Below are 24,760 nucleotides of genomic sequence, written 5' to 3' on the forward strand. Positions count from 1 at the left end.
CTCCAGTGCGTTGAAAGCATTGGTCACTATACTAATGTTATCAGCGTTGACTTGTACCATCACTAAACATGACTCTGTAACATGTATCTACCACATGTACAGTTATTTTGTGTTCTTTTCCTATGGCCATGTACTGTGTGTTTTCCTGCCATGGCATGAATCTCGTTCCACATATTGTTGCTTCTATCTATATCCTTAGCAAGGTGTTACAGTCCCTGTACTTCATGACTTTTCAGCGTGTATCCTAGTCATAACATGTAATCTGGCACTGCAGTGAAACATTATTGGGTATGCTTGGAAACCTGCTGAATGCAATGTGATCGCCAAATACCACTTCTGGGTGACTATCGGCAACAGTCTTGTTAAATTAAGCCCAGTTCTACTTTTAATGGGTAAACACCGGTTTTCCATTGTTTTTCATAGTCCTCCGTGAGTGACAATGGTTTTGACTGGGTATGCCTGAAAGGATCATCAGTAGCCCTATCTTGTGATGCGGAAGTGGGGGCAGACTCCAAATCTGTTTATTTTACATGCTGATGGAAGCATTTTTTTATCTGCTACTCAAACAAGTTTGGCTCAACTTGTGCAGACAGCCGGATTTGGTGTATAGGAGCTGGATTCATTTTTGTGTGGGCAGTACCAGAATATATGGGCTGAATTAACTGGATTTCCTTTTTTGATGATGAGAACTAATGGATGCCAGTGACTATTAAAGATCCAGTTCTGGAGAGTAAGTTTCAGATCGACTCCATAGAGCCGCACTTATGCACACTATATCTTCATGCAACAAAATGCAGTTGTTACGTTCCTGGACTAGACTCATTCAGCCCCACTTTCAGAACCATTGCTTATAACTGCATGCACATCTGTGCTAAGAAGGGTGAACCAAAGACTAGTGCCTTCACCACACAAAATAAGTGACTATCAGTAAGCATACAGGGACTAGAAAATACTTTGGACTATTCTACTCCTCTTCTACTCTGAAAGCAGTGTGCAAACTTTCAGACCCGTTCAGGAGGCCACAAGGCCATTCCCATTCCATCCCAAACTGTGCACTTTTATCTTAATCTGGCTGCTACACAAGAATAAGTTCTAAGCGGACATGGAAAGCAAAACACCATTTAAGGCAGTTAAATAATGCCTTAATCCACATCTGTCACCCTTCATTCCCATTCCATTGAAAAAGCAAGTAATGTTAGCCATTTTATTTAATTAACACAATTGACACCTTAAGCCATGTGTGTCATACTTGCAAGCATTCATAGAAATAACCCTAAACCATGCTGCCTCCCCACCAGGCATTTAATCCAAGCTCCTTAACCCGCTGACCTTTTCAGCATTCCTTAATATCCGAAAGATGCATCAAGAGCCTACATTTCTCTCGTCAAGGCCCTCATTTCCTGCCATTGCTCTGTATCTGTGGCCATATTACATATAGTGCCACTGGGGGACAATAGCAGGTTGTGCTCCCCAAATAGCACTGGGTTTACCTTAAGTAATTGAACTTTGAATCTGTACTCATCATTTTATGAATGTGGATGCAGGAGCAAAAGGACCATCACGCGCTGTGCGCAACAAAGGTGTGCTGTGCCCAGCCAGTGCACCCCTTGAGGATTCCTCTCCTGAAGAGGGTAAATGGGGTTCCATGGGCCCTCCAGACATGTCCCAGTAGTCATCTGCAGGGAGATATCTATCCTCCTGCCCCCAAAGTACCCAAGGGGGTTGTGTAAGAAGCTGTTCTGTCTCTTACCAATGTGCTACACTGAGAGCAGGTACTATTGGCATGTTTGTCCTTGGGGCAGTGCATTATCACTAATAAGGTGAACTGTTCCGTTTGCACCGGAGGCATACATTTTTTAAGGTGGCCTGTGGCACAAACAGGGGCCCTCTTTGTAATACAGTCCAATACAGCACATTTTCAATTGATCTAATTTTTCAGGATAATGTTTACTCTTTATCCTGCTACATAGGTTTTAGTAAAATTTTCCTTACTGCTTTCCACAGATTCCCTTTCTGAGCCATAAGCAGGCAACATTCTGATGATTAATTCAAAACACAGATTCCTCACTGTGCAAATTTCCCTAGACTTTCCTTGATCTCGAAATTATCTGCTATAGCTTCTGTTTTCGGGCAAGTTGCACTATCAGCCTCTTTTGTGACTGTTCTGCCTGTGGACAGGATGAGACAGAGCGGCATATAGGTACAACTCCTGCGCACTGATGCTTGTTCCTCTTTTTTGCATCCTCTGACTTTGATCCAGAGTTCCCCTTCTACTGATGTTTGGTCCTCTACCAAAGCCCTTTATGAACTTCGGTCATATTTTATGGCAAGTGTGCATTTATGTCCCCCCATATAGACAACCCTCCATGAAGACAAGTTTCAAATTGTGTTCCTTCTGCTGAAAGTAAGTGCTGGTTCCGGATCCGCACAATGTCTGACTAGGTTGCCCCAGCAGTTAATATGGCTCTGCAATCCTGTGACAACCTTTGTGCTCTTCAAAACCATGAGGGAGCAGGAATTGAGCTAAAAAAGCAGGGTAGATCCCTATACAGGTCGTAGGGTCAGTCCTGGTCCAGATCATCCTTGTCTGGATAATTGAAGGCTAAATCGAAGGACAAGTTGAATAGGAAGCATAGCAAAAGTAAGCAAGGCTCTTGGATGTTCAGTAGCTCTTGATCCCAGTAGGGGGTATTCGGAGGGTGGGGGGGGGGGGGGGAGAGAGTTATACAGTTGGTGTTCCAAAAACCCGTTGCCTGCTTAGCCGCCTCGTCAGATCTGATGAAGAACTTGGTACCAGTGATCTGAATTCACTGGGCCTTTAACTCTGCAGCACGTTGAGGCCTTCAGAGACCATACTGCAGGTATTCAAATGGATTCTGTCTCACTCTGGTGTGTCTTTGGCCCCGTTGGCCCAAGGGGGTGATCAGGATGACTGAGGCGCTAGTTAAAATGCTCTGACTGACCATGGATGAAGTCAGCCCGCTCCAACTCTGGTGGTAGCTGTGCAGCCACCACCTTGTACTGCAGGTATTGCCCGGTCATTCCTCCCATCAGTGCGGGATCTGGTTTTGGTTGTGGTCCGGATTCAGATCCTGCCTTGTCTAGGGTTCCACCTGTGTTGAAATATTCAGTCACAGAGGTGAAACCAGTTGTGGCGGATGACTCCTCTCCAGTTTCTGTATACTGATATTGCTTTATATTCGGACTTATGGAATGGCAGTGGCATACTTACCTGATTCCACTTTGGGATCTCTGACAGTAGAAATTGTCTCTTTTACTGTTGTGGTTAGGTATGATTGCAGGAGTCCTACAATTGCCCCTCCCCAATGAGGAGACTAAGGCTGATCTTCATACAATGATTTTGCAACCTGGACCCTCTACCTCAGAACTTGGTTAGCTGTTTAGCAAAGTTCTGGCTAACCCAATGACGTCAGTCTGTCAGAATTATTTTCTTCTCCTACTATGGCTCACCCCAGTGCTAAGCATTAAAGGATACTCCTGATGACCAGCGAGTTTTTGACACAGCACTCTAATCCAGAAAGCCTTGTGTTGGAGGCCTCCACTAGTAATGCGACTTGTACCTCCCTTTCTGCAGCTCCTCCAGGCTTGGAACCCAAGAGAATTGATGTACCTGAATGGAAAGTATTGTCTTTGGACACTCTCATTCTGTGTTCTTTGAGTGCGGTCTGCCTTAACTGTGGCTAAGGTCACACGCTCTGGAATATGCCATACAAGGTTATTTTCCCATGCCTGAGGACCTACCTAATGCCTTCACACAAAAAGTCATCGAAGGACAAGACTGCTCTTAATAGATTTCACCCTCTGGCCTGGACGGCAGACACTCTGTTACTCATGAATGGGCTTTAGTGTTATCAGGCAGCACACTTGGAAGCACTCCTCAGGGTTTTCTGACAATGTTCTGACATCCTTGAAGGATATGCCCTTTTAAGGGGTCAGAAAGGGAAGCTGCAGCCTTTGAACATTTGAAAAATAGCAGTGCTACAACTCGCTCTTTGGGCTGGGTACACTTAGTTTATAAATTACTGTAGGGGTCTGTCCTTCCACCAGTAGTATCCATCACAGCTCTTCAGCAAGCTGCAAAAACCTTTCTTGGTGGCAGAGGCAGTTCCAAGGGTGAAAGACAAAAGCTGCTTTAGTCCTCTTTGTTTCCAAGTAGTGCTTTCAAAGCCTTTTAGATTGTCCTCAAACCGAAATCTGGGACTTGTTGGGGGTTTGATGAGTCTTTGCCTACCCCTCTGGCACTCTGTTGTCCAGGTTGGTTACTCCTTCTCTTTCTGCACACCCCTCCTCCATGCCCCCTGTTTTCACCTGGATGTCAGCGCGTCACACCAATTCTCTTTCCAAAGAAGTGGTAATTCAAGGGAACTATAGAGAGGGCTCTTGATCATATTAATTACTGGTTCCCAAGAAGGACTGGGAATTTAAATTGATCAGGGAACTCAGAAGTCTTAACTCATTCCTCAAGAAGATGATCAAGATGATCATCTTGAATCACTTTCTGCGATCTTTGACCTGCAAAGAATGGATGGTGCCCCTGGACCTAAAGGATCCGTACTTTTATGTACTGCAGTCCCTCAAAAAGTATCTGTTTTGTGGTGTCGGTCTGCTTTCAGCTCACTGACCTGCCCATTGACCCTTTCATCAGCCTCTGGGGTCTTCACGAAGCTCATGTTAGTGATAAAGGGCCATCTTTGCAGGTCAGGGATGCAAGTATTAACATACCTCTACAACTGTCAAAGGCAGCCTTGCCTCAGCTAGTCTCAGTCCTCCTGCAGAAAACAATGTTACTGTCCCCTCTGGAGTTTTCCATCAGTGAGTTCAGATCTCATCTTCAACCTTTACGGAGGCTGCCCTTTATCAGGGCTATCTGGACACATTTATCTTGAATTCTTTTCCACCTCTGTAGCAAGTCTGGGACATTGTTTCGAGCGAGAGTTCCAGCCACCATTATAGTTCGAAGGCTCCTGGGCTTGTTAGTATCTTGCATCCTGCTAGTACCTCACACTCTGTGGCATGTGGTATTCAAGAAATTTACGCAAGATTGAACACAGTCCTTGTCTGGGTATACAGTGGGACTGGTACTTTGACCAACTGGTTCTGAGATTCCGTTTCGGCTACCTCTTCTGTCTCAGCAGCAGGGCAGTTTTACATCTGAACTTCCACAATCTGCACCTTCATGCACTGAGATTGCGTGAGACAATCTGAAAGGTTTCCGTTTTCTGTCGCAAGAGAAAAATATAATTCTGATGGATACAACTACCTGTGGATTCCTCACCTTATGAATTCTCCCAATGCGCCAGCATTCAACAGAAAATTTTCTTCCCAGCTCTCCACGTTGACGAGGACGTCACAATTGCACAGCTCCCCATGCGAATCTGCGACTCTGTCTGACGTCACCGTGGCAATAAGAGGTCCTCGCCGGCATACTGACGTCCGTTCCCTTTTTTCCGTGCCTTCAATGCTAACTGTTTTCTCTTGGATCCCGAGAGGTTACAGTTTCAAAGGTGTCTTCTTGTACTCTGTTACAATGTCCCCCCCCTCCTAAAAAGTCCGGGTTTAAACCTTGTCAGGAGTTTGGGGGTCGTATTTCTGTAACGGACCCTCACGACGACTGCTTATGGTGTCTCATTTCGGACCACGATGTGGGGGAGTGCGTGTCCCGCCAAAGGATGAATCCGAAGGCGCTCAAGGAAAGAGAGGCTAAACCCTTTTTTTGCCAAGGTGAAGAAGGAACACAGAAGACATCGGAGGTCTAAGACTAGAGACTCGTTATCCCATAAATCTCATAAGAAGAGGCACTGACACGACTCTCAGCATTGTTCTTCTGGAGGTCGGTCTCAGTCCTGGTCTCCATCCAGATGGCTTTGTACAACGTGGGAGGTTAGTCACACCATAACTCCCCAGCCTCAAAGTCCTCCGGCTTCATCGGGTCCATTGCGCATTGAGGTAGTTGAGTCTCCAGTGTGTCCTCGGTTTTCACCTGAGGCTCAAGAGTCGACACCACAGGTTCCGGGTCCATCCCAGTCATCTCATGATGATCCAAGGTTTCCTGCTTTCCTGACTGCGGGAGCGGATCCGGCAGCATTTCGGAATGCCATGTTCACTATCTTTAATAAGGCCATGGCCCCTGCTGGTGCACTGACTGGTCCCATTGGTCCTTTGGCATTCTTTTTGTACTCTCCGTCCCCATGCAAGCCGGCGCAATTGGTTTCTTTTTGTCAGACTGAGGATGCCGGTTTGGCGCTGATGACTTTGCCTCATAGGCCTCCGGCGCCGATGACATTGCCGCTTGGACAGATGATACCTGTGCCTCATTTGCCAATGGTGCCGATGGAGTCGGCTCTGGCACCGGATGGATCCCAGTTGGGATGGAGGGCATCTCCTTCTCCCGGTCCACGTCCATTGCTTTTGAAGCCGGCGTCGTCTGCAAACTCCATGTCGACACCTAGATTGGAGGCCACGTTGAGGTCACAGAGGAGAGCGTTGAGGCTCCTGGAAGAGCAGGAGTACCAGAGACAGTTGATGGAGAAAGGAGAGATTGCTGAGCCGTTGAGAGAATTTCAGGGACTAGACTAAGCTAGACACTTCCCCTGAGTGGGATCTTTCATCTCCAGGGGAGTTTACTAGAGAGGTGGCTTCCTTCCGCTCTGTTATCAGGAAGACTACAGATTTTTTGGACCTTCCATTACCAGCTGCTGAGGTTAAAAATATTTTGACTGAAGTACCCCATCCCTCTTCTATTTCAGCTGAGCCTTTTCTCCCTTTCAATGATGCTCTTACGGAGCCTTTCTTGGAGATCTGGAGGAAGCCCGTTACGTCACCAGTTGTGTCCAGAACTGTTGCAAGAAGGTATAGGGTTGCTCCGGATGATCCGTTTTTTTTTTTCACAGCATCCAACTCCAGAGAGCTTGGTAGTCCAGGCTTCCTGTTCGGCTCACTCTGCTCCAGGCTCCTTTCCTGTTACTCCATCAGACAGGGAGTCCAAGAGGATGGAGCAGACGGCTAAGAAGACTTTTTCATCCTGCAGTATGGCTCTGAAGTTGGTTAATGCTACCTGTGTGTTGGGTAGATGAGTTTACGCCTTGATGGACACGGCTAGAGCTGTAGTGTCTAACCTGCCGCAGGATATGCAAGGACAGTTCCATAAACTCCTGTCGTACATCCAAGCGACCAAGCAAATCATCCAGTCTGGTTGGATACTACAGACTCAGTGGCCAGGGCGATGGGCACTTCAGTTGCCCCTAGGAGACATACGTGGCTGAGGTCTTCTGGATTTTCAGCTGATGTTCTGACAACTTTGTTGGACCTGCCTTTCAATGGAGAAAAGTTGTTTGGAGCCAAAGTGGACTCTGCCTTAGAGCGCTTTAAGGACAGTAGAGCTACAGCGAAATCTTTGGAACTGCAGGCTTCTACATCTACTCCTTTCAGGTCCTTTAGGAGGTTTGGCCGTGGAGCTGCTTTTCGTGGGAGACCTCAGTCCACGTCTCAGTAGTCTGCCAGCCTTTCCTATAAGCCCTTTAGAGGGCCGGGGAAGGTTAGAATGCGAGGAGCCACCCAGCAGCATCCTGCCTCATCCTGCCTCATCTTCCTCTAGATGTTCTCCATCTATTTTAAGTCATGTTTGTCCCGTAGGGGGAAGGTTATTTCATTTTCTCCACAAGTGGGAGTTAGTCACATCAGACTCCTGGGTACTGAATATTGTGGGGAAAGGGTATGCCCTTCCCTTTCAGGAGTTTGCCCCTCCCATCCCTCCCTGTCCTTCGTTTTGTTCAGAGGATCATCTCCTGTTGCTGCAGCAGGAGGTTCGAGTCCTTTTATCAAAAGGCGCAGTGGAGTTTGTTCCAGAGCAGGAAAGGGGTCAGGGATGCTATTCAAGATATTTCCTGATTCCAAAGAAGGAAGGTCGATTGAGGAACCAATTCAAAATCGTCAGCTCCAGGATAGGCCTCAAACAGGAGAAATTCAAGATGCTGACTCTAGCGCAGGTGCTTCTGGCATTGAACAAATAGGATTGGATGGTGTCTGTAGACTTGCAGGATGCTTACTTTCATATTCCCATTCTCAAGTCACACAGGAGGTATCTCCGGTTTGTGGTGGAGTCTCAACACTACCTGTTTGCGGTCCTTCCTTTTGGTTTTACTTTCGCACCTCAAGTCTTTACGAAGGTGATTGCGGTGGTTGCAGCACATCTCAGAAGGAAGGGAGTATCGGTATTCCCTTACCTGGATGACTGGCTGATCAAAGCCAAGTCTCCAGAGCTTGTGCTGCATCATCTCAAATGACAATACAGTTGTTGTTCAGTCTGGGTTTTACAGTAAACATGCCCAAGTCTCACCTGGAGCCCTCTCAACACCTCCTGTTCATAGGGGCAGTACTGGATACAACATTGAATCAGGCCTATTCTCCTCCTCAGCAGATCCAGGACATTTAGGCGTTGATTCCAATGTTTCAAAAAGTACTGGTTGTTCCAGTCCGCAAGGTCCTTCGTCTCCTCGGTCTGTTTGCTTCTTGCATTCTGTTGGTCACATTGGCACATGAGGGCTCTCCAATGGTGCCTCTGCAAGCAGTGGTTTCAACACAAAGGGGATCTCCAAGAGTCGATAACTATCTCCAGAGACGCTGCAGTGGATCTATGATGGTGAGCTGTGGACAGCAATCTTTCCCAAGGAAGGCTGGTTGCTCTACCACCGCCAGTGGCCACGGTCATAGCGGATGCTTCCACTGTACGTGGGGTACTCATCTGGGGGACCTGGAGATCAAAGGTCCTTGGTCTGCAGTGGAACAGACTTTTCATATCGCTCTGTTAGAATTGCGGGCGATACGTCTGGCTCTCATGGCCTTCCTCCTGTCCCTTCGTGGTCAGTCAGTTCAGGTCTTGACAGACAACACTTCTGTGATGTGGTACATCAACAAGCAGAGAGGAGTAGGGTGGTACCTTCTCTGCAGAGATGCTCTGCGGCTCTGGTCCTGGGCACAGGACCATCAGATTTGCATAGTAGCAAACCATCTGGCTGGAGTTCTCAACATAAATGCAAACAGTCTCAGTCGGCATTTCTCGGCTGACCACGAGTGGCGTCTCCATCCGGATCTGGTTCTTCACATCTTCAGGGTGTGGGGTTCTCCACGGATAGACATATTAGCCACTCGAGACAACGCGTGATGCCCGCCATTTTACAGCCTCCAGTACCTGGTGCAAGGAGTGTTGGAGGACGTGTTTCAGATGTCCTAGTGCGGCTAGTTACTTTATGCGTTTTCCCCCATACCCTTGATTCCTCAGGTTCTGAGGAAGATTCACCAAGATCGGGCTCAAGTAATTTTAACAACTCCGGTTTGTGCAAGAAGGGTATGGTACACGGACCTTCTCTAACTCTCACAGTGCCCTCCGCTCCATCTCCCTCTCAGGGCAGATCTCCTCTTACAGTCGCAGGTTCTACACCCCCACCTCCAGAGCCTGCACCTACATGCTTGGAGATTGAACTGGGCAATCTGAGTTCCTTTTCTCTCCCGCCACAAGTGGTGGATGTTATTTTATCAGCCAGGCGACACTTCCAGGACTGTTAATGACGGCAGATGGGTGAAATTTGTGGCTTGGTGTGGAGTGAAACCAATTCATCCATTGAAAGCCCATTTGTCTGATGTTCTGTTGTTTGCTTTTACTTTAGCACAGAAGGGTTGTGCATTTGCGACTGTCAAGGGCTATTTGTCGGTGCTGTCAGCCTTCCTTTGTCTTCCGGATCAACCTTCTGTGTTCAAATCACCTATAGTTGTTAGGTTCTTGAAGGGCCTAACTAATACATTTCCTCCCACTCAGTTTCTCATGCCTCAGTGGGATTTAAATCTGGTTTTGACTTTTTTTTTATGGGTTCACCGTTTGAACCTATGTGTTCTTGTTCTTTAAGGTTGTTGGTCTTAAAGAAGGTTTTTGTTGTTGCTTTCACATCTGCTAGGTGTGTGTTAGTGCACTTCAGGCTCTTAGTGTCAAACCTCCCTTTACGTCATTCTGTGCTGACAAAGTGGTGCTGAGAACCAGGGCGGCTTTCCTTCCTAAGGTTGTTACTCCTTTCCAAATGGGGCAGTCTATTACCCTTTGATCCTTCTATCCTCCTCCTCACCCTTCAAAAGAGGAAGAAAGACTCCATCACTTAGACCCGAGAAGGGCTCTCAGTTTCTGTGTTGAAAGAACAAAGGACTTTCGTTTGGATGACCAGCTCTTCATTGGATATGTGGGCAAGATGAAAGGCAGAGCTGTCCATAAAAGAACTATATCCAGGTGGGTCATTCTTTGAATTCAGATCTGTTATTCATTAGCAAAGAAGATTCCTCCTGAGGGTATTAGAGCTCATTCTACCAGGTCTAAGTCTGCCACTTCAGCTTTGGCTAGAGGTGTTCCTGTAGTAGGTATTTGTAAAGCAGCGACCTGGGCTTCCCTCCATACTTTTGTGAAGTACTATTGCTTGGATTCGGAAGTTAGGAGGGACGCCCATTTTGCATGTTCTGTGTTGCAGGATTTCTTGGTGTGACTAGTCAGGCACCCACCTCCGAGTGCGATACTGCTTTGGGATTCTATTCATAAGGTGAGCAATCCACAGGTGGTTGTATCCATCAGAAGAACAAGTTACTTACCTTCGGTAACGCTTTTTCTGGTGGATACACTAGCTACCTGTGGATTCCTCACAGTACCACCCGCCTCCCCATTGCCTGTCTGGTCATACCAAGACTTTTTTTTATTATAAGTGTATATATGTTTTGATTATTTTTTATTTTATTAAATGTTTTGCTTGTATTGCATCCATATGTATATATGTGCTATTGTGAGGTCGGTTTTCACCTGTTCGCCTCAAAGGCATGTAAAAAAGGGTGAAACTGACGTCAGTACGCCGGCGAGGACCTCTTATTGCCACTGTGACGTCAGACGGAGCTGCGTGCGAGCTGTCCAATTGTGACATCCTCGTCGACGTGGAGAGCTGGGAAGAATTTTCTGTTGAATGCTGGCACACTGGGAGAATTCATAAGGTGAGGAATCCACAGGTAGCTAGTGTGTCCACCAGAAAAAGCGTTATAGAAGGAAAGTAACTTGTTCTTTTGACCCCTAAGTATGTGTTTAAGTCGCTGGGCTTAATTTGTCATCTGGAGTGATAAGAAACAAGTCAACCGCATAAAAGTCACTATCTGATGTTCTGTTGTTTGTATTGTCTTTGCCAAACAAGGCATTGGCATGGACACGTTTAAGAGTTATTTATCAACCATTTCATCCTTTGGTAGTTTGCTAGACCATCAATCGTCATTCAAGTCACTCTTATATTTTTCCTAAAGGGGTTTTTGATATGTGTTCCCTTTGTTCATTTTATTATACTGCACTGGTACCTTAATTTGGGCCAACTTCTTTTTTTTTTCTTTGTGTGTACCCACTGTGTCTCTCCATAGATGTACCCTGAAGTCCCTTGACCCTGAAAACAGTTTTTAACTGCCATCCTTTATGCATGTCATGTGAGTGAGCTTGCGGTCTTGTCAGTTCAACCTCTGTGTACCATCTTTCTCCCTGACACAGTGGTAGCTACAACCCATGCTTCACCAAAAAAGGGTGTTATATTTTTTCATGGGACAGCCCATAACACTGCATTATTTTCTTCTCCGCGTCCATCCAGAGAAGAGGTGAAGCTACAGCCTTGGGCTTATTCCACCAGATGAAAACTGCCATCACAAACATTTCTTAGGGTATTGTGGTTTTGCATATTTGCCTCACAGCTAAGAGGGCATTAGGCCATTCTTTTACCGGTCTCTCCTGCCTCGATTCCACACGGAGAGTTGTTTTGCTTCTTTGGTACTGGGGTCTTCCTGTGGTAAGTACAATACTTCAGAAACACCTTTTTGATGACTGCATTGCTTACATACAGATTCATAAGATGAGGAGGTTGCGGATAGAATTCTCCATTAGGAGATTGTTACTTGCCTTCAGTAATACTCTCTCTGCCTGACTGCAGGTGCTCACTGCCCACCCCTCTCCTTTTTCTGTTGGGTGCACTTTCGCAAGTGATTAGCCCCTAAGTTAGTTTGTGGCACACTGCCATTACAGTCAATCTTGTCAGCTATGCTTCTCTTATGAGAGCATGGACAAAATACGAGACAACGGATGTCCTTGCACACGTCTGGCACCTATGTGCAGCTCCATGTTATGTCCGGAGGCAGGACAGAATTACAGTGGAGATGCCCGGGAGGTTAGGATTCCTCCAACTGCTGGTGAGCCAGAGGTATTGTAATAGATTTCTGATTCACAAAAAATATCAACCAGAAAGTGTTACAAAAGGTTAGTAACTTAACCGACTGGATCTGTAAATTCTGATGTAAATACCTTTCACTGGCACCATGTTGTCTGGCTCAGTTCCAGCCACATATGCCAAGACTCTGCAGTTCATAACTTCAGTGATTTGATACAATACATTCATACAGTTCAATAAGTCATGCATTTCTGTGTTTCCACGCCATGACAAATGCAGTGCAGAACAACTTTTTGTTGTTGTTGCAAAATACTGTTCTCTTGAAACATTCCAACTCACCTTGAATCAGCGGGGTTCACACACTGCACCTGATGTCTCTGACATAAGCCAGTGACAAACACTCCTTGTTAGTGGCTTTGGTGCCTGGGAAAAGCTTGCAATTGTGATCGCAAGTGAGCTATCCTCTCTGGGGCAACCAGATGCCATCATAGACTAAGATGCTAGGCGGTTTGTCTTCACTAAACCCAAATGGAGGTCACTTTAGAAAGGCAGGAGCACAAGAAGCACTTAAAGCACAAATGCTCCCCCATCTGTCCTAGACAGAACAAGAAAAACTGAGAACTGCTAGGGAGTACTATGTTCCCTCTTCATCTGAGCTCTTGACAGTTCTCTTGAGGTACGTTTTTCAGCTCTGCAATTTTGGAGCAAATTCGGGCCTTCCAGCAAGCTAAGTTGGTGATTTTGCCAGCAGCCTTGTTTGAAGTGTACACTAAAACGTGTCTATGGAAGATAATTGCACAATTCCCTACAAACAAGCAGACTGTCATGTTTTCGAAGATAAAGTAGCAAACATTTTAGAAACCTTAAAAGGCATAGTAGTAAAGTAATTGACAAAACAAATTGATATGTAATGTTTTGGCAAGCATTTGCACAACATTGCATACGATTGCATTTACAGAACATCGTAAAGCTAAGACAATACCTTGATGTCTCAGGGTGGCTTTATGTAAACATGTCACATAATATGTTTGAAAGTGGGGTATGATTCTAATTTTTTTTCCTTTGCCCTAATGAGATTAACCATATTAACTACCACAGAACTTTATAATGGAATTTAATCACTAAGCACAGTCTTTGGTAGTATAACATATAAGGTAAAACACTAATAGAACATGATGAATTAAATAAAAGCTTGTAAGGGACAAGCACATATATAAGGGTACCAGTATAAAAATAAAGAAAGTAAATTCTGAAAATTAAAATTAAACTCGTATGACTACAAAAACGACCAGAAGTATCATTAGCCAGATGGGCACATCAAGCACCAACATTTCACAAAAATTGTCAAAAACCGCTGTTCAAACCTATAATATCAGCAATTATGTTACGCATCTATATCAATTTATTGATTTTTATATTCAGCTTGAGTGTATTCTATCATTAGTGTAGGTTACCACACATTCGCCTACAAAGCTAGAAACTGTGGAAATGCAGCATGTAGTGCTCAGTTAGTGAAAAAGTAAATACCAGGACCCTTCATGGCCCCTGCAGCTTGCACCACCATTTGCCCCTGCCAGCGCTGCCAATGACAGCACCAACCTAAATAATAATCATTCAGTCTACAAGTGTAACATTTGACTACTCCATGCCACCCAAAGCTATAAGAATGGCATTGGTGACAGATATTGATTTTTAAAAAAATATATATTGAGTTCTTAAACACGGTCTGCTCATCTCAAAGTGTGATGGACCACACCACCATGTGATACTTCTTATCATACGGAGTGTTGAGAATAAAGTGTTGGTGCCAAGCAGCAGAAACCACTGGTTCAGAGTTCAGCCCTGGAAGCCTCACTATGTTTTAGTCACCATTAATGCAAAAAACGTTACAAAGTCATTACAGACATAGAAGAAATAAAAATGTGAATTGGGAAACCTTGAAGTATTTTTTGGACATTTAAATAAACTAAAAGAAAAACAACCTTGCTAAGGATAATTGTGGAAACCCACCAGGTGTGCACAAATTAATGTTACAAACGGTTGTCACCCAAAGTCACTTACTGATAATTCACTTTAAAGATGTTGTTATTGTTGTTTGAGATGAAGAGTATCATTTCAGATTAAATAAAATTCTGAGTGTTCATATACACATTGTCAATTCTCAGCCCGAGGTCACTCAGAGGACACCTTAAATCGAGCACCGAAAATGTTCAATTCAATTTTAAAAGCTGAAGCAGTCAAAAAAATTGATTTTCCCTTGTACAAAACAATTTTAATCTATACTAAAAATAGATTAGAAACATTGGAACATTTTGAAAATCGTGCACCACTGTGACAGAACCGTGTGTGTGTGTGTGTGTGTGTGTGTGTGTGTGTGTGTATATAAGAACGCCTGTGCAACATGCTAGAACTGTTACTCACGAGACCGATCACACATACAGTGTGAGTGGGCACATTTCGGTGCTTAGTGTGCACTAACTGTAATTGAGTAATTGAAAGTTTTACACTTTAACACTAGAGAACAGGCAGAGGCATCAAGTAGAGCAACATTGGCACATGGTGTAACCAATGCCATATTTAATTAAATGCCTTTGCTGGAAGATTTATACAAGGCATAACGACATAGAAAATAAATTGTGTAACTAAACATACATGTTGGTTCTAAAATAGGGATACACAGTCAAACTTAGCTTGTCATTTTTGAAAATGGACATTCACCAGCCGAAGTATGTTTCCAAGTATACCAAGTGATATCTGAATCAACAAGAGATGGCAATTATAATCAGTTATTATTATAGTGAGAGTTATGGTTAATGGCACTCTTAAACACACTGGCTCAATACATACCAATATTGGTTCTCCTTTAAAAATATTTGACAGGACTGAGGTGAGATGATAGGTAACATCAATATTATCACCTTTAATGATCTGCGTTATACTAGTCTGAGGCCATTACTCAATTTAAATAAGGTGAGTAGAAAATTACCATTGCAGGTGATTGGGTTTGTTGCAAATTATTTTCGGCATGTAGCCTGAAAAAGGGTTTCTATTCAAGCTGCTGTTCATGCATAATGCCATCCACAACTAAGCAACATTTGAAGAATTGTTTAACCTCCTGGCTGCTAAGCGTTTAACTCTCTGGTACAAAGCCCTTGATTTTTTTTTTATTTTTTTTTTATTGATTTGTTTTAATTTTGGGGTAAGTAGCGCTTAAACCTTCATAACATTTTTCTGCAAAAGTTATCCACCCCAGGTTTGTGTCCTTATTCCTAATACAATGGGGTTTTGAAAAGAGAGAGGGATGGAGGGTGGAGGGTGGAGGGCTGGAGGGGTATGGTGGAGGGGAGGGGAGAGGTGGGTGGATGGATAGGGAAGAAATGTTTTGTGCATGAAAGCACATTTTATTTTCATAAAAATTGTATCAACAGGTTTGATGTGCTAGTTTCCCAGCTTTCAGGAAAAAGCAAAGTTGTATCAAAACAATTTTTTACCACAGTTGTTTTCATTTTTCTTAGAGGTAGTCAAATGTTACTATATTTTGTGGATTGAACCAGAAAGCTAAACATATCTGAAAAGTATACAAAATTCGGAATGTGGCAAGTGGTCATTTTCGTAGAGCGCTAAATGTTTTCCCAAAGAAACCAATTGCTGACATACAAAAAAAAAAATGATTATGAATAAATAAAATAGCCATTTGTGACAACGTTTTTAATCTGTAATTTTCTGTCACAAAGGATTTGCAAAAGCAATATACCATTATATCCTATCGATCTCGTCAGGGGTTATTTTAGGGTTTGTAGGTTCTCCCAAAATGCGATACCCAGAGCCAACAACTGAGCTGCACCTTAAGGCTTTTTATTGTGTGCTGATTCGTATGGTAAAATATAATGAACAATGAGGTTTATGACAAAAACCTATATATTTCTCAAATGTTCTCAGGATACTGAGTTTAGGAACAGTGACTATATTTGTACACCTGTTAACTTGGGGTTAGCCATACTATCGTGATGCAGAGGACATTTTGCAAATTGTTTTCTTGCAAACTGGCTTACATTTGGAAGCCACAAATGCAGAGAAATTTAGTTGGTAATAGCAAATGTTCTCCGGTTCTGTGTTCCCACACGTCCCAGGACAAACGATACCCCACTTGTGTGGCTGAACCTAGAAAACATTCACTAAGGAAAATAATTTTTTGTTTACATCTTTTTACTATTTTTAACAATATGGGTAGCTACTAAATTTGGACCGTGGCTTAGCAACTCCCCAGGGAAACCTACCAAAGCCAGACATTTCTGAAAACTAGACACACAGTGGCGTCAAACGTGTGACTTGCGTGGATCTCACAACGTTTTCTTTTCCAGAACCCTTGCATACCACAAACCTTAGCTAAAATCATGCATTTTTCTCAGATTTCTGTATGGGAAAGTTTCAGAATCTGTGGGGATACAAAAAAATCCTACCTCCCAGTGCTCCCACACTTCTTCTGGTAAAGCACTACCTCACTTAAGCACTAGCCCAGCTAGACACCAAGGGAGTCAAAGGTAATGTAACTTGCTTGGATCTCACAAGGTGTGTTTTACCTAAACCCTAGCAAACCTCAAACTTTGGCTAAAAATACAAATTTGCATCACATTTCTGTCACAGATAGTTCCAGAATCTGAGAGGATCCAGACATTTTGTACTACCCCGTTCCTTCCGATTAACAAGCGTTGGCAAAGCCAATTGGTCTCAGCAATCGGAGAGCTATAGGTGTTGTCAATGGTAATGAGTTTTAGCTGTGTGTTACGGAGTACAGTGGATGTGTGTGTAGTGTAATTATGTGGGTTGGTTTGGAAATGTTTGTTGTGGAATTATTGGAGTGGAATTGTGTAGTGTTGAGTGGAGTTCAGTGTAGTGGAATTATGTGGCATGGTGTACAGTGACATAGTGTGGATAGTAATTATGTGGTATATGGTGTCCTGGAATTGTGTGTAGTGGGAGTGCGTGTCATGGAGTGTAATTATGTGGAGTGATATTGTGTGTTATGGAGTGGCATGTAGTGGAGTGGAATTATGTGGTGTGTTTAATTTTGAGGCATGATGTGGACTTTTGTCATGTGGTTTGGATAGATGGGCATAGTGGAATTAAGTGGTGTGGAATTAAGTGGTGTGGAATTAAGTGGTGTGGAATGGAATTGTGTGAAGTTGAAGTGTGTGGCGTGGAACTGTGTGGTGTTGACTGAGATTATGTTGAGTGGAATTTTGTGGCATGGTGGGGAGTGTATTTATGTGGATGATTGCTATGTGCCATTTAATGTTTGGAGTGTAACTGTGTTGAGTTGAGTGGATATATGTGTAGTGTAAATATGTGGCATGAAGTGTAATTATGTAGGTTGAAGTGGAACAATGTGAAAATGGAATTATCTGGAGTTGAATTGAGTTGTGTGGAGTGTAATTATATGGTTTGGAGTGGAGACCTAAAAAGCAGTACTAATATAAAAACAGAACTTGTAGAACTACCAGTGTTTCTCAAAATTATACACTGTGCATCTGCCTGTCTCTCACGTTCCCTCATCCATCACACCGCCAAGTGCTGTGCCCCATGGCACAATAAATGGACCATGTGGTCATCATGCACAAAATTAAAACTTTTCCCACAAAGGTTTGAAACAGAGATAACATGCCTACAACCGCACACCCTACATGATGTAGCTTGCTATCTGTGCTGGCAAGAGCTTAAGCACCTCACACAGGGGTAGTAAACAATACACAAAAATTACAATAAAGTACATAGTGGAGTGTTTACAAAAGATCTCCGCAATACACTTTTACTTTTTGAAAGGCCAGGACACTAACTGATAGTAGACACCATGACGTTTCGAACATAATTTTTTTTTTTTTAACCGTGTCTCGTTGCTACATCATGCTGCCATCTTTGTTAATGCTGCAGGCAGCATGTATCAGCTGTGACTCGCACCACACTGCTTGTTGCTGCCATGCTGCATCTTAATGTTTGCAGCATCAGCTATGAATCACACTGCACAGTCAACTGCTTTGCTGCATCAGCAGCGCTCCGCTTGCAGTACATGATTTAAACTGCAGGATACACGCTGTCTAATTTAACATGTGCAGGAGTGACCTTAAATTATGCAACAACCAATTGACACAGTAGACAGTCCATGTAAATCAAAGAGGACATTTAGGAGATGCGAACATACACAGTGGCTGGAGTTTGCGACTCGCTCGTGTGGGTATACTTTTCCGTACAAAATCGCTAGTTGAAAGGGCGGTTATTGTAAAGTGTTCATTCACAAGACAGCGTAGTTAGTTAAGGTTGTTAACAAAAAGTCACTGGCATTCCCGCTTTTCTGGAAAGCAAACATTACCACGCTGATGCTTGCTACGGTGTCACACAGCCAAGATGTACAAGGATTGAACAAAAAAGGAAATGCTCGCAATCCAGCGCCTTTGGACATATGACATATTTAGTGCTCCAAAATTAAAGAGCTTCAAAAGTCTCATGAATCTGCACAAAAGACTACACTGCCCTAAAGTGAAAAAGTGAAGGGGAATTTGTGCACAAGGCTTATTTATTTATATGTTTATTTTTTTTTAAACCGAAGGGAAGCTGATTTCCTTTTTCATTTTATTTTGTTAATGGAACAGTGGTGACTTCGAAGTCGGAGAGAAAAAAGTAAACCGGTGCCCTCAGAGAACAGCGTCTGACATTTTACCTCAGCCTCTTTGAATGCACAGAAAAGGTGATGAGATAAGAACAAGATTTACAGGCCTGTTTACATAAATGGAGCTTGGGACCAAGTGAAAATAAGAATGCTTGTGTAAAAATGCTGACAAAGAAAAAAGTAGGTCCTGAAACAGATCTTAAACTGAAAGCAGTGGAGGGATAGTATAATTGGTCCATGCTCTCAGGGAGGGCTAAACACTGGAGGAGGCATGACAAATGAGGAGCAAAAATATGGGAGCGACAATGGAGCCAGCAAATAAGAAGCCTATGGGCAGGCTGAAGCCGCCAAACTATATACAATATCTTTCAAAGAGACAGTACAAGCACTGTCTAGTTGAGACCTAAAAAGGATACCACGCTTGTGTGGGTGGAAATTGAGCCCAAAACAGAAAAGGACCCAAAATGCAACATGGACAGATCCAAATTTTCGTCTCAAAACCAACCTCTTATTTTTTATTTATTTTTTGCAGCGTGGGTAGCTGTGGGTTTTGGGCCTTGCTGCCACCTATGAAACCTACCAATCTCAGACATTTAAAAAAATTGGACACCCTTGGGTGTCAAATGCGCTGTGACTTAAATGGATCTCATAACTTTTTCTTTCCCAGAAGCCCTTGCGTGCCTCAAACCTAAAAATATGCATTTTCCTTACATGTCTGTGAGGAAAAGTTCCAGAATCTGTTGGTGTAGGAAGTTGGCTCTGTATATACTATTTCAAAGTAAGAAATAGCATGCACAGACTCCAAGGGTTCCCCCTTAGAGGTAAGATAGTGGCAAAAAGAGATAATTCTAATGCTCTATTTTGTGGTAGTGTGGTCGAGCAGTAGGCTTATCAGAGGGTAGTGTTAAGCATTTGTTGTACACACACAGGCTATAAATGAGGAACACACACTCAAAGACAATTCCAGGACAATGGGTTATTATATAGAAAAATATATTTTCTTAGTTTATTTTAAGAACCACAGGTTCAAGATTTACAAACCATACTTTAAATAAAAGGTATTTCACTTAGGAACTTTAGGAACTTTGAATTAGCAAAATAGCATATACAGTTTTCACACAAATGGCAATAAGCTATTTTAAAACTGGACACTTAGTGCAATTTTCAACAGGGGGAGGTAAGTGTTTGTTTGTTTTGCAGGTAAGTAAACCATCTACAGGGTTCAAAGTTGGTTCCAAGGTAGCCCACCGTTGGGGGTTCAGAGCAACCCCAAAGCTACCACACCAGCAGCTCAGGGTTGGTCAGGTGCAGAGGTCAAAGTGGTGCCCAAAACGCATAGGCTTCAATAAAGAAGGGGGTGCCCCGGTTCCGGTCTGCCAGCAGGTAAGTACCGCGTCTTCGGAGGGCAGACCAGGGGGGTTTTGTAGGGCACCGGGGGGAACACAAGTCAGCACAAAAAGTACACCCTCAGCGGCATGGGGGCGGCCGGGTGTGCAGTGTGCAAACAGGCATCGGGTTTGCAATGTAGTTCAATGGGAGATCTAGGGGTCTCTTCAGCGATGCAGGCAAGGGGGGGGCTCCTCGGGGTAGCCACCACCTGAGCAAGGGAGAGGGCCACCTGGGGGTTGCTCCTGCGCTGGAGGCTGGATCCTTTAGGTCCTGGGGGCTGCGGGTGCAGTGTCCTTACCAGGCGTCAGGTTCTTAAAAGCAGGCAGTCGCGGTCAGGGGGAGCCTCTGGATTCCCTCTGCAGGCGTCGCTGTGGGGGCTCAGGAGGTCAACTCTGGCTACTCACGGGCTCGCAGTCGCCGGGGAGTCCTCCCTGTAGTGTTGGTTCTCCACAAGTCGAGCCGGGGCGTCGGGTGCAGAGTCCAAGGTCTCACGCTTCCGGCGGGAAACGTGTGTTCTTTCAAAGTTGCTTCTTTGTTGGAAAGATGCTTCTTCCTTGGAGCAGAGCCACTGTCCTCGAGAGTTCTTGGTCCTTTTAGATGCAGGGTAGTCCTCTGAGGCTTCAGAGGTCGCTGGACCCTGTGGAACACATCGCTGGAGCAGTTCTTTTGAAGTGGGGAGACAGGCCGGTAGAGCTGGGGCCAAAGCAGTTGGTGTCTCCGTCTTCTCTGCAGGTTTTTCAGCTCAGCAGTCCTTCTTCGTCTTGGGTTACAGGAATCTATCTTGCTAGGTTCTGGGAGCCCCTAAATACTCAATTTAGGGGTGTGTTTAGGTCTGGGGGGTTAGTAGCCAATGGCTACTAGCCCTGAGGGTGGCTACACCCTCTTTGTGCCTCCTCCCTGAGGGGAGGGGCACTTCCCTAATCCTATTGGGGGAATCCTCCATCTGCAAGATGGAGGATTTCTAAAAGTCAGAGTCACCTCAGCTCAGGACACCTTAGGGGCTGTCCTGACTGGCCAGTGACTCCTCCTTGTTTTTCTCATAATCTCCTCCGGCCTTGCTGCCAAAAGTGGGGCCGTGGCAGGAGGGGGCGGGCAACTCCACTAGCTGGAGTGCCCTGGGGTGCTGTAACAAAGGGGGTGAGCCCTTGAGGCTCACTGCCAGTTGTTACAGTTCCTGCAGGGGGAGGTTATAAGCATCTCCACCCTGTACAGGCTTTGTTACTAGCCACAGAGTGACAAAGGCACTCTCCCCATGTGGCCAGCAACATGTCTGGTGTGTGGCAGGCTGCTAAAACTAGTCAGCCCACACTGGTAGTCGGGTATGGTTTCAGGGGGCATCTCTAAGATGCCCTCTGGGGTGTATTTCACAATAAAATGTACACTGGCATCATTGTGCATTTATTGTGCTGAGACGTTTGATACCAAACTTCCCAGTTTTCAGTGTAGCCATTATGGTGCTGTGGAGTTCGTGCATGACAGACTCCCAGACCATATACTCTTATGGCTACCCTGCACTTACAATGTCTAAGGTTTTGCTTAGACACTGTAGGGGCATAGTGCTCATGCACTTATACCCGAACCTATGGTATAGTGCACCCTGCCTTAGGGCTGTAAGGCCTGCTAGAGGGGTGACTTATCTATACCTATAGGCAGTGTGAGGTTGGCATGGCATCCTGAGGGGAGTGCGATGTCGACTTAGTCGTTTTATTTCCACCAGCACACACAAGCTGGCAAGCAGTGTGTCTGTGCTGAGTGAGGCGTCTCCAGGGTGGCATAAGACATGCTGCAGCCCTTAGAGACCTTCCCTGTCATCAGGGCCCTTGGTACCAGGGGTACCAGTTACAAGGGACTTACCTGGATGCCAGGGTGTGCCAATTGTAAAAACAAAGGGACAGGTTAGGGAAAGAACACTGGTGCTGGCGCCTGGTTAGCAGGCCTCAGCACACTTTCAGATCATAACTTGGCTCAGCAAAGGCAAAAAGTCAGGGGGTAACCATGCCAAGAAGGCATTTCCTTACAGTTGGGATCTAAAAAATTCCTACCACCCATTGCTCCCAAACTACTTCCAATAAAAACTTTACCCCACTTAAGCACCAGTCCATACCTGAACATTACGCTGCACTCTGTGCACCTTTTCTGAGCTCTATATGCTTGCCACATCCATCTGAGGACAGTCAGTCTTAATTACACAAAAGCTTGATATATTTTGGTGGCGGAGAGTCAGCAGGAGAGCCCCCTTAATTAACAAGGTTACCATTGGCTCCATCAAAATGGCTGTTGTCATAACCTTTTTTCCAAATTTTCGCAAGTGTCCCTCAAGAATGTATTTAATGTGTTGAAGCCATCTGATGGAATGTACCCCTTTGACATATAATTTCCTGCTTAGGTAAGTAGATGTCATTTACGTTCTCTTTTAGAAGGCCTCTTATCATTCTGGGTGGGGGACTGCTGTCATCATTTAGTCACAGATGAAGCAAAATCACATGGGACCAGTGGGTCATTTCAGATTGTGGAAAAAGAGTTTTGTTCTCCCATTTCCTCCCTCTGTTACTACCGCACAAATATTTGATTAAGTTGATAGCTCTTCAGATAGGAGCTGCAGAGTTGGATCCAAGATAAGAAAGACAGAGACCTCTAGCTTATGTATTTCCTTTTTCTCCAAAAAGGGAGGGGATATGGGACCTCTTCTAGAATGGTATTTCTTTGGTATGTTTCTGAGAACAGAGATGTTCCTGGTGGTCAGTCTGCAGCAGATATATAGGACCTACATTAGTTGACTTCCATGACCTCAAGAGTGCCCAATTCCCTATATAAAGGAATAAGTGACTCGGACAATAGTTAAGGAATGCTGTGAAGGGGGAGCATTACCTCTTTATGCTTCAGTTGTTTGGCTTGCTGTCACCCTCTAGAAGTGTTTACCACTTGTTGGAGTAGCGATAATGGACTACCTCCACCACTAAGGAGTTCATCTTTAACCTTATCTGCATAATCGGCCGTTAAAGCAAAATGTACTTTCCAGCTGCCTCAGTACTTGGAGAAGGTGGTTTCTCATTTGCACATTCTAGGTTTATTAAGCAGTGAGGCCAAACCTAGCCTATCTCCCGGTCAAGAGATCAAGTTCAAAGGAGTTATGGACACAAAGGTCTTGGCTTTGTGAAGAATATTTAGCCCAAAAGTCATCTTTATTTTATTTTTCTGATTGGGGGGGGGAGGGGGGGCGGGATTTGGCTCAGTCAGCAAGATCTGTTTTGTTGCTTAGGTCTGATAGGGTCTTCAACCTTTCTAGTACCACAAGTTTGTCTGAGTTTGACTTCCTTGTAGTTGCTCTTCTGCCACAGTGGAATCAGTTTTACAGTCATCTTGAGGATCTACTCAGCGTTACTTCTCCAGTTTGACTTAATTTTAGTTGGCGGGCATATCCTTGCCATTTTTTTTCTAGAAGCACCCATTCAGTCCCCACTAGATTCTGTTAACTGTTGTATTGTGTGCTTGCTTTTTAGGTCAGAGCCTAGCAGACAGTGCAGCTGTCTGTTATGCAAAAGACATCTTGGGCCAGATGTATGAAAAAAGCCATTTGCGATTCGGAAATAGCGTTTTTTAAGAAATTGATATTTCTGATTCGCAAAATGCAATGTATCATATTTGCGATTCGGTAATAGCTATTTCTTAAAAATCGTAAATGCTATTACCGAATCGCAAATTGCGATACCGGCCCCCATTCGCATCTATGGGCCTGTCGGCCCATATTTGCGAATATTTTGCATGTCCCAAATTGCGAATTCCTAATTGGATTTCGCAATTTTGGGAAATGCAAAGTCCAGGGTGCTGGGGGCCTACGACCCCCTCTGCTGCACCCCAAAACATTTTTAAACAACATGTAAGGTGCACACATGCCAAAAAGGCATGTGTGCTTTACATGTAAATTTTAAAAATGCATTTTAAATGCATTTTTTACATTTTCACATGGTTACCACCAAGTTCAACTTGGTGGTAATAGAGATTCCTTAATGCCCAATTCACATTAAGGAAATTGCTTCATACATATGCTTTAGAAATCGCAAATAAGGATTCCTTATTTGCGATTTCTTATTTGCGACTCTCTAAACAGGGTCGCAATTTTAAGGAATCACTATTTTTTCGATTCCTTAAAATTGCATTCAGAATGCCTTTGATACATTCTGAAAGGGCTTTTTGCATTCGCAAACGGGCATTTGCACCGTTTGCGAATGCAAAAAGCTTTGATACATCTGGCCCCTTGTGAAGTTTTAGAAAGTTGACCTGGAAATGCATTCTACTTGTTGCTTACCATTGGCTTTGTGGTTTGTAACTCAAGTTTTCTTGCTTCCCATTTGCTGGCTTTATTTGCTGTAGGCTCCCCAGCATGAGTTCGTACCTCTCCCTGCCAAAGTTGTGGTTACAGTATTCTTCCACTAACTTGTTTTCTGTAATAATCTGGCCTCTAAATCTTGCTCTT

The 24,760-nt window shown here is 44.3% G+C and overlaps 1 protein-coding gene across 1 annotated transcript in view; it reads left to right on the plus strand.

Moving 5' to 3' along the window:
* Positions 1 to 24,760, plus strand: part of MCRS1 (microspherule protein 1) — a 202,022-nt gene that overhangs the window by 52,330 nt on the left and 124,932 nt on the right. The window lies entirely within an intron of this gene.

The sequence above is a fragment of the Pleurodeles waltl genome, chromosome 4_2 (assembly GCF_031143425.1).
Source record: "Pleurodeles waltl isolate 20211129_DDA chromosome 4_2, aPleWal1.hap1.20221129, whole genome shotgun sequence".
Lineage (NCBI taxonomy): Eukaryota > Metazoa > Chordata > Amphibia > Caudata > Salamandridae > Pleurodeles > Pleurodeles waltl.